This window comes from Thunnus albacares, chromosome 5 (assembly GCF_914725855.1).
Source record: "Thunnus albacares chromosome 5, fThuAlb1.1, whole genome shotgun sequence".
NCBI classification, from domain to species: Eukaryota; Metazoa; Chordata; class Actinopteri; order Scombriformes; family Scombridae; genus Thunnus; species Thunnus albacares.
The window spans coordinates 11741560-11757433 of record NC_058110.1 but is presented as its reverse complement, the minus strand read 5'-3'; the positions used below and the strand labels follow the sequence as shown (position 1 = coordinate 11757433).

General features: G+C 37.4%; 1 protein-coding gene across 2 annotated transcripts in view; it reads right to left on the bottom strand.

Moving 5' to 3' along the window:
• The window catches only part of borcs6 (BLOC-1 related complex subunit 6), a 72266-nt gene that overhangs the window by 36962 nt on the left and 19430 nt on the right, over nucleotides 1-15874 (bottom strand). Inside the window, exon 8 of one of the 2 annotated variants that reach the window (XR_006403413.1) lies at nucleotides 13667-13869. The exons of the other annotated variant lie outside the window; for it this stretch is intronic. The gene's annotated coding sequence lies outside the window, so the exon portion shown is untranslated. Of the gene's footprint in view, nucleotides 1-13666; nucleotides 13870-15874 lie in introns of those variants that run through there. 2 annotated transcript variants of the gene reach the window in all.

Here is a 15874-nt window from a genome sequence, read left to right as displayed (position 1 = left end):
TTTATAGAGAATATAATCAGCCTGTAATTTGGTTTTACGCCATTTGCGCTCAGATTTACAGCAGGTTCTTTTTAGTGCCTTCACTCTTTCCACATTCCTTCAAGGTGCTTTAGATTTACCAGAAATTATCTTGGTTTTTACAGGTGCAATATCATCTAAAATGTGTGTCACTGAAAGATTAAAATTATTAACTAAATTGTCACACAAAGACAACGAGGACAAATTAAAAACTATTTAGAGCTGAGCCTGACATGACAGAGAAAAATGTAAAAATACATATACCGTTGAAGATGTGCGAAGTTAAGCATCTCCTGATGACCTGTGTCAATTTAACTTCCACATACAGCTGACACTGATAAAAGCTGAGCCTGACAAGCTAAGTCTAGAGCTAAGACTTAAAATGGCCACCGTACAGAGGATTAACTGTTTTGATTTAGGTAACAACATGGCTGTTCCTCTGGCGTTCAGGCCAAACTTTAACTTTTTTGAAAAAATCTAAGAATAACAAGGTCGTCTCTCCATTTTCCATCCAACAAGCTAATATGTTCTGTGGTGTACATAAGCATTACAGCTTCATGGGACTACTAGCATAGACATATATACACATCTAACATCAAAGGATTACATATTTTTAACCATCTTGGGGGAGTATTTATCCAAACTGAAGGGTCTAGGGTTATGCTGTACAAATTTGCACAGCCCTCTCTTTAAGTTTTGATTTTGGGCTATGTAATAAAAATGTACTTGACTGGACTCAACGATTGAAGTCACAGTGACAATAGCAGCAGTCTCATTGCAGTAGACCTGTTCAAAATAATGTAGAACGTTAGCTTTGTTTTCCACACAGCAGCCATTAAACCTATAAACCAAGGGATTACTATGTTCTTTGATAATATTGTACAATGGATTATTCTTACAAAACCCATGCAGGGCAACTACAGAATAGTTGGGTTTAGGCAAAGGTTACTAAATTATTTCATGGTTAAATATTTTTAGAAAAGCCAACACTGACTGCTGGTAGGAGATGGGATGTGAATGAGAATCGTTCATCCACAATCATACTTTTTATTCTGCCATATTAATATCATTACTTCCTGCATTAATTGCAATAAAAGTTGGCGTGTATTGCAGAACTGAACTCATACAATCACTTAATCTTATGTGGCAAACATAATTATCCCGCCACACACACACACATACACACACACACGCACACATACACACACACACACACACACACACACACACTAATTCCTTTCCTTTTTCCCCTTAAACGAGAGAGAGATCAAAGACCATTTCACTGGCTCCTCCTCTGTTCCCTCCCTCCATCTTGCTTTCACTCCTCCAATTTTTCCTCCCTCCTCTTCCTCCTTCCACCCTTCCTCTTTTTCTTTCACTTCTACCTCTTTTCTTCTCCCTCTCTTTTTTGCCATCTTGCTCTCATTTTCTTTTTTCTTTAATTTCTTCTCCTCCTTTCTTTCTTTTGCTTCCTTTCTTTCTTTTTGAAGAGCTGTGTTCCAGTTTCACATTGTGTCCACATCCGCCTCCATTGTCATTCAGCTCCACAGCAGCCCTACCTTCATGACAGACAGACACACACACACAAACACGCACAAGTTTGTGTAGCTATCCTTGTTAGGTCATTGCATTGACTTCCATTCATTGTGGACAGCCTAAGACAAACCCTAACCTTAACCTTACTTTAAGAAGTAACAACACACACACACGCACACACACACATAAGTGCACACACTGCTTCCATGGGGACGAGCCACCTGAAGAGTGCTGAGGATTAACGGACCAGTTCAAACAGTGTCAAGAGCTTTTTCTCTTTAACTCTTCGGAAGAAACCCCCGCACTACACACATAATACACAGATTGCACCCTCAGAGTTTACTTACAAGATGAGATGTGACAAAAGAGAGATTTACTGTTGCAGCATATATATCCAACAGTAAAATTTAACTCATCAGGGATTAAGAGTTTAAGATATTTGCCTTCGAGTTATCACCTTTCAATCTGCAATCTGTTTTTTTTTTGGTTTTTTTGCAATTATGGTTTGCAGATTTAATTCAAGTTGAATTAAAAAGTAAGCTTTTTGTCCTCCTCAAAACCAATCTTGAATTACTGAAGATTTTAATGGAAAACACACAATCATTTCATTGTGGCAGAAACCTTCAAGCAAAAATATATTCAGCGAATGTCTCATTTGAAATAAAACCTGCTGCCATGGAACTGTAGTCAGTACAGTTTTTTGTATCGCATCTTGATTCTTGTTGGTTGAGATAAAAACACACAATTTGCAATTTCCAGCCTCCAGTTTCTCTCTTTTCTAGTTTTTTTTTTTTTTTTTGTACATCGGCTCTAAACTGTGCAGCTGGTGTCCCCGCTGAACTCGCTGGTATCTATTGTGTGTAAAAAGACCAGTTAGCTTCACATTCCTACTCGATACTGTCACGCTAAAGAGCACAATAGAGGTGCTTTCACACTGCAAATCTTTTAGTTCAGAGCCGCAACATCAGCCAAACTGTAATACCACTCACTCTGGTGTGTGTTTGTGTGTGCGTGTGTGTGTGTTTGTGTTTGTGTGTGTGTGTGTGTGTGTCCCTGCTCCTCCATTTGCTCTCTCTGTCCATCAGAGGGCGCTCTCATGCAACCAGATCACTCCATGTGATACACCTGAATGTCATCTCAGAAATGAAATCGTGTGTCTTTACAGTTCTGCAAAATGTATGCATGTAGCAGCCTAAAGGCTCAAGAGTGAGCTGACTTTAAAAACTTCATTTTCAGACCTAGAATCTGCAACAATTCTGGCTTCTTTAGTTAAAATGGCTTACTGGCATTCAAACTGTCTGTGATGGCTCTATGTAAACATGACAAGACCATTATGGACTTAGATGCATAATATTTGGCAGCTAATGCACATGAGGGACTTGCAGCACTGCTGGAAAACAGTGGCGAGATCAAAAATAATGATACAAAAGGAAGAAGAGTGTTTTCTGCTGTCTGACAGTTTGCAACAGTGATGGCTTCAAAACCACTGCAGTTCAACGACTGTTTATAGCTTAATTAATGACCATCATCAGTATGAGGGACCACCGCTACTCAGAAGTCTCATCAGCATTGCACATCAGTGATAAATTTTCATATCACTGCCATCATTTATGAAATGATACAGAGAATTTTCTGTTCCCTATTAACTGACAATCCAACAGTAACCAAGCATAGTTAAAAATAACAAGATGTTAGGTTGTGACTCTCATTTATTACATATTTGCTCACATGCTGTATGTACACTATGTATGTTTGCTGCATATTTATACTGTAAGCAGTTGGCATGACTGAAAGCTGAAAGGGTGACTGATAATCTGATGATTATTTTTGGCTTTACAAGGGTTTTTTCATTCTTTTGTGCCACACTGCAAGCAGGAAATAAATAAATGAAAAGACATTTTATACACAGATCTGACATGAGAAGAATCTCCTCTACAACTTTAAATTTCCAATATTTCAGAGATTGTTTAGACTGTTTAGATGATGATGATAAAAGACAAATTTAATTGTTATTTAATTATCTCTGACGACACATGATGCACATTAAATCTCAGGATGAACAGTGTGTCTGAAAAGGGCGTAAGACTGAAATCTGTGCAGGGAAAGTGGAGTGAACAGACTGACCCAATGCAGAGGTTCTCTTTTTAATCAAGTCAGTCAAAAGTTCAGTTTATGTCACATTTTACATACTGTACGAACCAACATCCAATAATGGCTGAACCAAGAACTGAGGTCTAATAGCTGCGTTTTAGCCCTGCAATCACCTCCCATAACCACTACGCATGAAGTGCCTGCTAATCACTGAACACACTAACACTGCGGTCGTATTGAGCACTACAAAAGTAAGTAACTGAAATAAAAGAGAGCATTCACACTGAGCATAAATTACAGCATACTATTACAATTCTAATAGTAACTTTTAATAGTAATTTTTACTGTAAGTGAATGTGTCTCCATACTGCACTATTTCTGTAAATGCTTTGCTGTTTTGAGCCTCAGGAAACATCCTCTGGGATTTCACCAACTTACTGGAGGCCCACACTTTGTCAAGAACATAGGGGAGACTCATAAATACAATTTCATCCACTGCGTTTTCCCAGAGTGCAGTGCATGGAAATGCCATCGTCCATTGTTGTAAATTTAAAAAGAAAAGTGTCTCCAGATGAGACACAAACACGAGGCTGCACTGCTTCCTGTTTGAGTTGATATTTTCAACATTCTTTACATATTTTATGAACGTCTAATATGTATGTATAGTATGTTTCTGATATGTAGTACAATGGTGATACATACTGTAGTCTGGACAAGGAGATTTACTTTATATCTACAGTAAAAATAGCTCCAGATACATATCAGTGCACATCATGTGATGCAACAGTCTTTCATGTGTTGATGGCGCAAAGGAGACTATTGTTCCCTGACTTTAGCCTGTAAGGCAGCGCCTAATAGCGCCATATAAAAATATTCTGTTACAAGTCAAATTCATACATTTAGCATTTAAAATATAATTATTATTGTAAGTAAGTAAACTGTAAGTAGAAAGTAAAAGGTATTTCGAATGGGTTATCAAATGTAGAGGTAATGATAATGAAGAAGAATTTCTCCTTTCAGTCATTCACTATTATGTATTATTGGATTATTACTGATGAATTGATGTGTATTATTAAGAGGTATTAACAGCAAAATGTGGTTAAATATCAAAGGTATATCTGCTTTAGACTGTATTATTAAAGTGAAGTATACATTATATTATTTATTTATATTATTATTACTGATGTATTAACATGTTAGCAGCATTTTAATGTCGCGGCTGATTGAGGTGGAATTCATTTTGATTTTTTAATACACTGTTGACCAATCAAATCTATAACAATGCATCATATTTTATAAGATCAACACATGTTTTGTGCATAAAATCTGAAATCTGTAAAGTTCCCAATAACTACAGTTGTCAAAAATGTAAGGGAGTAAAAAGTACAATATTTATTTCTGAATTGTAGTGGAGTAGAAAAGTAAAACACTAAATGTTCTGTATATTGAAGTGGTTTGGGGGATTGAAGGGGGAAACATGGACATGTTGCTTTGAGGCAACCTCACACTGACATGCTGGGGCTGAACAGATCCCTGAAATTGACGTGAAACTGAAACGGAGTCTGTGAGTCTATATGTTACTACTTTTGATATCACCATCATCATCATCCCCTGCTGATCCATTTCCAGGTAGACATGGTGTCAGACCAAAGCGGATGACCTGGAGGTACTGAATACATTTAATCTGACTGATGCACTGGTGTGTATGTGTGCCTCTAATTGTACATGTGTGTTTAACCTGAAAGTATTGTTGGTGACCTCTGTATAATCCGCGTACTCCATGTGCTCCGTCTGCTCCGCCTTGAAGAGGGCAGAAGACCTCCTCACGCCAACATAACACAGGTGTATTCAAAATGCAGTACAAGGAAAAACACCTCTACCAGCAACACACCAGACCATTTATACACTATTTATACACAAGCAAACAGACGGATACATGCATGCAAGTTCACACATAAAGATCACCTACAGTATAATGAATAATAACTCAAGTACGGAATGAGTGTTGAATGTTTTCATATGTGAAGGTCACCGCTGGTTTAATCGTCAATTTTGAAAAAAGCATTTGTGAAACACATTTCACATATTTATTGCATGTGGAACGTGTTAAAAACCCACATATAGGCACATGTGGTCTTTTATTTCAATTTCACATTGAAAGAATAACATTTTACTTGTAAATACCTGAATTTCACGTGTTTCTTTTATAAGGACCAAATGGATTTCCTCATTACTGCTGCTGTAGTGCCCTTGGGCAAGACACCTAACCTCCACCTGCTCCAGTGCAGCTGATCAGTGGCCAGAATATCACACAGTGGCTGTACTGAGCAGCTTCCAGGTGTGAATGTGTGAAGGTGTTTGAGTGTTGCAGGAAGTTATGCACTCAAAAAGCTTTATGATTTTATGAGTTATTATTATGCACAACTCCAACATGAAATTATTTGTCCAGCTACATAACTCATATTAGAGTAGGTATAATTATAGGGAAATAGTCCTCCTTGTTGGCAACACAAGAGAGGTCAATTAAAATTATGATTGTTATTAATTGTAATTATGATTTTCCGAGGGTACAGATCTTTTGAGGTTAAGTGACTTAGATGTAAGCACAAGAAAAAACAAACAAGTCCACTTTAATTACATACACATTTATTTCTAATACTACAGCTACAAGTACTAAACACTACAACATTTTACAAACAAGACACAAGAGGGAAAGGGAAACTGGTACACAAGGCTATGACTAGTGAATGATTCGAATGCATGATGCAGAGTTATCTATTGGGTAGTTGGTATGAGAAACCTGATAAACAGATGAGATGTTACCTGAGAAGCAGTGAGTCAAATCAACGGTACAACGGCATAGTCCTGAATTGCCAATTGAAGTTACAAATTATGAAAGCACCAGGGTTTAAGTAAGACAATGAAGGTTTTGTACAAACTTGCTTGCTCCCTGGGGTGACTTCTTGTGGAGAATGGAGTCCGATGTGCTGGGGTGAGAAGCTGGAGTCTGGATCTTGTAATGATGAGTAAGTCGGCTGATCCGGAGTTGAAAAGTTCCCATTGGAGGAGAGCTGGTTCATGCTCTTCTAGGCTTGATCCTCAACTCATGACTCTAGACTTTTGAGGTTTCAGCTCCAATTGTTCTGAATCACATCTTCAAACTAGCAAAATGCAAGTTTTCCACCGGCATGGCAGAAAGCAAGAAGACAAAAGCAAGCAGCAGCCCAAAAAAGTAGCTCAGAGTCTCAGATAAGACACTGTTTTAAAGTTTCGGTCTGCCTGCCCAGAAGGTGCATCCAGGCCAATCTCAGGGGTTGCAGAGTTCTGGGGGAGCAGAGTCAGTCCCCTCCTGTCCACAGACAGGTGGGTACATTTCCTGAATGTGGTTATTCTTCTAATCAAAGTATGTATTATCATGGATGATGGGATTATGTTAGTGGTACATTTCTTGGCTTTAAGGCAGTGGAATAAAAGTATAATCAAAGTACATAACAACACAAATTGTGATATACACAACCTGCAATATTAATTGTCCTTAGACAAAATCTAAAACTACATTCGTAAGTCCATGGGTTTTACAGTCCTCTGTTCTCTTTGCTCTGACTGTAAACAGCAGGGATCCATGCCATTTGATTGTGTGTGTCCAGGTAAATGTCTACGAGTGTCTGTATGTCACTGGAACACGGCATATTGTGCAGCATGTCTTGTGCCTTATGCTGGTTTGCCCAGTGATCAGCTCTTGGGTTGGTCATTCAAGTCCTGAAAGTCAAAATCCACAGTGGGATTAAAGTTGGTGCCAGCTTGTCTCTGTGTGTGACTGGCTCTTAGAGGTGAGTTATAATAGCCAGTGGTCGGGGTCATTTATACAAATGGTACTATCAATTCACACTGGGGTGTGAATTGGTCTTCCCATCTTGCTGGCTCTTGTAGCTTGAAGGATCAAAGGTGGTTTTGTGTCAGTGGTCTGGTTTGGTGACCATGCAGGAGAGAGGGGTTCCTTATCTGATCCTTTGTTTCCACAAGGTTGTTTAGACGGTCTGGTCAGTGAGGAGTTTGGGACTCTCAGTTATATATTATTGGCCAGCATTCCTGGGGCATTGAAGGAAGAGCTGGTCGGTTGTTTGAGGCTTGTGCTGTCTGCCTTCGAAACATGCAGGGACTTTACCCTACAGTGTGTAGCATCTAGTCTGGTCATTACCAGGAAACAAATAGAACTGCAAATAAACCGGATGCACAAAAGTATGCAAAGAGATACATGAAATATATCTGGACTGCAATACAAAACATACTGTACAAAAACACTGATGCGTGCAGAGGAAACTGGAAAACACACACAAGCACACGGATACAACACAAACACAGACATAAAGATATGCAGTATTCATGCAGTGTACAGCCACGTGGCATGTGATGGATGCTTTTTATCATGAACTCCCTGCAGTGCTGTGATGCATTTAATTTTAGTGCAGAAGGTCTCAGTGGGAATAAAATAAGAGGTCATAAAATGATACATGAGCATTAGTCAGATGCAGATACTGTGAGGAATGCACCAAACTCCGAAAAAGTACACACAGACAGTCACAACAAAGGTCTTAATTTTGAGAAACAAGACTGTAACGGCTACAAGGTAAAAATGTAAAGAAAACACAGCGGTGACAAGAGGGGAAAAAAGGGGGAATTTCTAGAAAAAAAGCACGAGAGCACAGGTGTGATTCTTTGACCATGTTATTAGCTATTGTGTGCAGAGACAGCTCTAATGGAAAAAATGACAAGGAACTTAACGGAGAGAGATTGAATGTGAAAGGTATGGAGACAAAATACAGCACTGGGGTGGAAATATAAGAGACAAAATGAATAAAGACAAAAACAATGAAGGTAAAGATGATGTAGTGAGGAATAGAATATGGGCAGAAATGAGTACGGTAGATTGAGAATATAAATATGTAATTTGTTGCACAGAAGCCAGACATGGTGAAGCTGCATATTTGTAGTTTTCTATATTCACAAGTGTAAGTTTTACCAGCCTCTGAGACAAATATAATGTATGAACAATATTTAAGTTTTACCCAACACAAATATAACATAACACTGTAGAGTTATGCTGAGTGACAGTAGGCCATGAACATGATAAAAGTAAAAATAAAAGAATTTGTGATAACTGTGGAGTTAATTTTGATAAAATATTTTTGTCAATATAAAACAAAAGTAATGTCCTGTTAAATAAATTATCAGGCACTTTCTCAGTATTGGTGATGGAATAGTGTGTTCTGGTAAAAAAAAAATCACTGATGAATACATTACTGCCCAACTAAACTTAGCTACAACAGCTTTAAGTTAAAGATCCCTGCCAGACATTGATTAATACACATAAAATACTCTGCTTGGAACAGTAATGTGTGTCTGATATGGTTTTTACACACACAAAAAAGTATAATTACCACTTTAAATTCCATAATCATCCACTACTTCTCCCTTATCAAAAATTCAAGAATCTGTGAATATGTAAATATTTTTAATTTCAGAAGTTTAATTGCTGGACACAAGATGTCTCCTACTTCACTGTAAAGTCCATTCTCAGTGTTTGTGCACGGGAGGTTTCAGGTTTCTACATCACACTTGTGTAAATTGAATATTGGTCCAGGATTGGCTCCATACTAGTTGTGATGTCACAAATCAGGCTCAAGCCCCCCCTAAAAATCAGATTTTCAATTAGCACAGAGAAACTTTCCCCCTTTAGCAGATGAATGTGAATAAAGTCTTTTAGTGTCAAATTCTGCACATACATCATTCTGCACAGTGAAACTCAGACATCCGACTGTAGGAACAAGAAGAAAAACACATTTTTGACTAGAGGGGCACTTTAATAAATCTAATATTTCAGTTTCAGGCTGTTGTGCTCTACAGGTCACACGGCGCTCAAGCTGAACAGCAAACATAACAACAAACATATTGTGCAAACATTCTGCAGCACAGAGCAGGATTAAAGACAGTGAAATAAAAAGTTATGATCCTGCGTCTAATCTTTCAGTTATTTTAATACTTGGTAGATTCGGATGGTGACTGAAGAGCCAAAACTGTTGCAAACCTGGTTAATTGTTGTTTTAAACAAGATAGAAAACTAACATATTGTATATCAGAAAAGTATTCAAGAAAGTAATATAGGAGGAAGAGGAAGCTATGCAGAAAAACATGCTGGTGATGCAACAACAAGGACAGTATATGAAAAATGAAGGATAGATGAGTGTAAAAGAAGAGAGCAGAAGGAGAAAAAGAATAAGGATAAAGAGGGAACAGTCAACCCAGTCAACGCTGGTGTTTTTTGTGGCTGAATCCTTGAAAGAAAGGTCAAAAAGAAAACAACGGAGAGTCAGGTGTGAAAGAAAAGAGATTAAGGAGAGAGGGATTTGGGAGGGAGGAAAAGAGCAGAAGGGGGAGGAGGGCAAAGATGAGGAAAAGGGACTTAAAATGAAGAATTTAAAAAATTACAGCTAATTTAAAATATTAGAGATAAGCGATGGGAAGAAAGGTGACTGAGAGGCAGAGGAAGATGAGAGGAAACAAAAGAGGAGGAAGAGAGAGGCTGGAGGAGGAGGAGGAGGAGGAAGAGGAGGACAGGTGTGATCCTCCACAGCTTGGGTGTTTGTTTAGATAAGAGCAGCAGTGGTAGAGCAGAGGATTATGGGATTACGGTCAGTGTCGTTGGTCATGTGAGCTGGCGTGGTCTACACTGACCCCGCTTACCTTCTCACAGTAAGGAAGCTTAGCTTGGCTGTGAAGGTAAGGTCACCCCCCCCACACCCTCCCACACAGACACACACACCTGCCCACCCATCTTTCTATCTCCTGGACAGACTTTAGACGCCTCCTCTATCTCACTTTAGCCACCTTTTTAAGCCTTTTTTTCTGCCTTTTCCCTCTTTTCTTCCCAACTTTCCCACTCTTTCTCTCTTTTTGTCAGCCTTCATCTCTCTTTTTAAGTCTCTCATCTATTTCTGTCTCTTCATCTCCCTCCCTCCCTCTCTTTCTCTATCTCTCTCTTCCGGATGTTAGGCTCCTTCTCGCTGCATGTTATACATGCTCAGCTTATCCATGTCCTCGCAAATCCAGGAGGATTCCTATATTTTTCTGTCTGGAAGAGTAAAGAATAAAACAGAAGACAGAGGAATAAAATATCTTAATATCAGGAGCAGAAACTCTGATAATGTCCAGACTGTGAGGAGTAGATACAGGAGCAACCTCGGCCTCGGTAAGTTTGATTGTCCTGACTGGTACGGCAGTAGTTAATATAATATTAATTCAATTTGAGTCATTTTTTTGTTTGGTTTAATTTCATTCACACAACGAAAATATATATAAGTATAAATTTAAACCTATTTAGCATTTATAAGCAGTATAAGTAATAGAGTCAGTGAATAAAATAAGTGATAAAGAAAAGACAAATACTGTATATTCAGCATAAGTAAGTATAAAGTACAAAATACAATGTTAATAGGTAGACACTCAATAGATTTACAATTTAATTAGTTGTTGATGACAAAACAACAGAATGGATCTCTCTAATTAAATCAAACACATTGGTATTGTTGTTCTGTTTTATTCATGACGTCTGGTCAAGGACTAGCCTGATAATTCAACTGAATTACCATTTTATTTCACACCATTATTCACTGAGGAAATGTGATATAGAGTCAGCAGTTCAGAGGTCTGGAATCAGGCCAGTCAGTGCTATTAATAAAAAGGGAAGAATGGAAAAATGCCTTTTCTTTTTTTTTTCTAAAGAAATCAGTAATTATTGTCTCCAACATGGAAAAAGAAGATTTCTCAAGTCCTGAGACTATAATTGCACATAACTGTATAAAAATCCTAAAATACTAATCCTAAAATATAACTGGTAGCTGGATGAGTTGTTATGCTAAATTTTGCATGTTTAGCCAATAAACAGACAGCAAGGTTCACTGCTTTGAGCATCCATGAAATTCTATTTACCTACCAATGTTGTGTGAGACAGCTGCGAACATTTTAAAACCTCAGCATATAAAACTGAAACACTGTGCATGGATATGGATAGCAGTAGGAGTTTGCGGAGAAATTATACATTTATTTTTACTTTTTGACAATTACCCTGTGATGCAGAGACAAACACCATGTTTATGTAAATAGATACTGTTCATCACAACTTACTGAAATGTTAAAGATACTTTTGGCATTTGTTGTTAGTCAAGTTCAATATTTGGAAATAGATACAAAAAATCATAATTAATTAAAGCAAATCATTAATTTTTAATTAAATGAATGTGAATAGTTCTTCAAAATATTGCATAACATTTGACATAATTATTTACAGATACTGAAGCACTAAATATTGAAAATGAAGGCATGTATGTAACTGCAGAATATTTTGACATGAAACCTTTTCTGTAGCTACAGCAGGCAGTTCTGAAAATGTTGGAAATTGTTTTCCAGTGATTTGCAAAATTTGCAGACCGAACCGACACGTCTGATTTATCAAAGGTGATGACACCTTGTGTGAATTTTATAATGTTACATTTTTATTCAGAACAGGTCAAAAGAGTTTTGATTTAACTCTGGTTATGTTTGAGGCAATATTTTGTGATGTTGTTTTATTGAATTGTGTAAAAATATGATTGAAACCATAAAACATGTTTGGTATTGAATCTTTTATAACACCACAACATGTTGATATCAGGATGACAGCTGGGAGAATACAGTTGGGAAAACAATTCTAAAAAAATAATGTAGAACAATAGTCATAAATATTTGATAAACTAATGATTATTTTCTTTATAGATTAATCTGATGATTATTTTATTTGTGAATCAATTGATTGCTTTGTCTATAAAATGTCAGAAAATAGAGAAAAATATCAATAATTAATAACTTTATAATTTCATAAAGCTCAGGGCGACGTCTTCAAATGTTTTTTGTCTTGTCAGATCAACAGAATAGTCCAAAATCCAAACATAGTCAGTTTACTATCATAACTGACACAGAAAAGCTTCAGATTCTCACATCTGAGAAGCTGCAACCACAGACTATCAAAATAGTTGCAATAAATTTTCTGTCCATCGACTAATCGATTAATCGACTAATCGTTGCAGTTCTATATCGGATATAAACTTTGTGGTATGAAAATGATTTTGATGTGTGGAAAAATGTGTCCTCTTGGTGGTGACAGCTCAGGAGAGGTCAGGGGTCTGTGGAAACCAGGGAAACTGCAGCAGCTTGTCAAGGCTCAAAGTGCTAGACAAAGAGAAATTATGAGATGACGGTGACCTGACTGACACATCGACTGACATTGTTGTTCTTTGGCTCCTCTGTGCAAAAACATAGTTTCAGTGAGTGAAAGTGGGAACGATAGTGAGTCCTAATATTTTGACAGTCACTGGAGCCAAACTTTCTTATTCTGAGTAAACAGAAGCAACTATCACCTGCCTAACTATGTCCAAACTGTTTAACAATGCAGTTAACATGAACATATAATACAGATACTCAACATACACTGTTCAGGAAGACTGCTGCTTTGTGTCAGAGCTGCTGAAAAAAGGACGGCCAAAACCTCCAGCAGCAACAGCTTTGCCAGATGACATGTAAAAGATACAAACGAGTCCCAAACAAAAACTTTAGACAAGCATATTTTGGACTTGTCTATGATGATAAATGCACTATAACTCCTTAACACTTAAGCCACCTGCAGTATGTGATGTTGAACAGTGACTTGCTGTAGGATGGCTGTGCTGCTTCTTTTCTGGGCATCAGATTGAAGTGACGCATGTATCGTCCTAATCTCAGCTGATTTCCCCTCCTGATTGGATCCTACCAGAGTTTCTTTGTCGTTCATTGAGCAGCACAAAGAGCAGCTTCATTTACTGGAAACATGAAAGTGTTTCCTCAAATCTCACTCTAGAAATGTCTGGAAATACCTCAAGACAGTCTCTGGTTCAAGAATTCTACTAAATATAAAATAGAAGAAGAAAACCTGTTGCTCTGTAATGTGGCCGGCGTTCGGTAGTCAATGTCAATGATAGAAAGCAGCAGGTTTAAATTTAACATAATAAGCAGGGTTTTCTCACTGTAATGGACACGTTTCTCCTCCAGTGCAAAAATCTGACTTTTTAACTCTGTTTGATGATGAGATCAAATCAGAGTCCCAGCAGGTTAAAATAACAGATTTCCTCTCCTTGTGTAATTGGCACAGCGTGGTGGCTGTCATGGGAGAGAAGCAGAAAAACAAACTGTGAGATAAAAATGAAGAGAAAAAACCATTAGATTAAAAAAAGATAAAAAATTAGAAATGCTTCTAATTATTAATTAATCCCTTCTTGGCTGAAGGGCACAGTAATGAAATGAATTATGGATACATGTAATTAACATTTTCCTAATTGTGTTAACAATCAACTAAATGTGAACTTAATATTTTTTCTTCTACCTTTTTTTTCATAAACTTTTATTCAATTAACAGATTTTTTTTTAAAAAAAAAAGTTAACCTCTTAATGAATGTGTAACATACAGGGAGACACATACAGGCTTCCTAATATAATGATATCTTTATTTGCGGAGCTGCGGAGGCGGTGGGCTCAGGATCAGCCTCTGCCCAGACAGACGAGTAAACACAGACCGGAGGCTTAGTCTGAACAGATTAGTCACCTATCACGTTTACCATTCACTACTACCAGTGTAGTGAGGGATTACATACAGTTTGAGGGATAACAGCTACTGAAATAAAAAGGTAACTGGTAATTAAAGACCAGAAATCAGATTACAGACACTATTAAGAAAATGAAATAACTAACTGGAGATTTAAAATAAGATTTATAGGACTTGGACTTCACATGTTCTCTTCTTCTTTTTGACTTTTGGGATCCAAGTTTTAAAAGCATCATGATATTTTAGAGTAATTGTTCTATGCAACAATAGATTTTGAATGACCTTTCTTGTATATTAAAATTTTCTTTGAGGCCAACTTCCATTTCTAACTGAGTGGACAATAACGTTGATTCTCTGCTTAAACATGATGGCAAATACAGAAATAAGATTATAAGCTATAAATCACCTTATTGTACCAATAAGAGCTGAAGTATATGAAATGCATTCTGCCAGCATCAACAGCATTTTTCCCCTTTATTTCGTGCGCATGTGCTTTGTGATCTTCTTAGAAACACAGTGATATTTGCAGGACACCGTGCATTCTGTGACCTTTGACCTCCTTAGTATTAGTGGCTTATAATGTTGGTGATCTGGGAGCTTATTCAGCTGCTCCTGGGAACACACTGTGCATAAGAACATCAGTTCAATGCTTAAAATTAACTGAGGTGGCAGTCTGATGGATGAATGTGAATTTACAGAGTGGAGAAAGTCGTTTTCCTCTTTGAAAACCTCAACAGTCTGGTTGAAGTTGTTAAATGTGGAAGTTGAAGGTGGCAGGTATCTCTAATGTTTTCTGACAGATTTCAGAGGGAATGGGAAAAGTAATCAATATCACTGAAGCTGTGTTACAGTCAATGAGGCGTTCATGTGTTAAGATGTAATGAGAGTTAAATAGCTCTTATTTGAGATGACTTTTTATGTAGGACTCATAATTACTCTGACATGTTTTATCCCTCTGTCTCGATGTTATATCACAAGGCAAATTAACTAAATTTAAACGAACATTTAAATCAAATTGTTGTGTGAAATATTCTGTCTTGTTTACATACTGTAGTTCTATTGTAGACAAGTCACTGGCAGTTCAGGTGTCAAACTTTATCAGCATGTTATTTGTTTAAACTGAATGTCTCTGCACATCCATGCTCCACCCACGCTGGTGTTTTCACTTCACTGGTGCCTGATTAGAAATCTTCTCAGGACTGCGTGGGTGTGTACAGAGGACATTTCATTGACATCCGTCTTTCTCCTGTCAGTTATGTTGCCCTTGTTTATGGTGGTTAAATGTCTTTTCACAGTTGTGTATTTTAGTCTATTCAGTGTTATATGAATCCCTCTCCATTTTGAATTGTACTTTGTCTCCACCAGACACTGGACACTTCACATAGCGCAACTTTTAATGGCTTGTTAGAGCGCATGCAGCTATCTCTGCTGTTTAGATCAGTTGCCACTGCTAACAAGCAATTGCTGGACTTTTTTTTTGGAAAATATGAATGCTACAGCCCCTTGTTAACACCAGAGGAATGTGAAACAATATGATACAGTAGTAAATATGACTGTAATCAA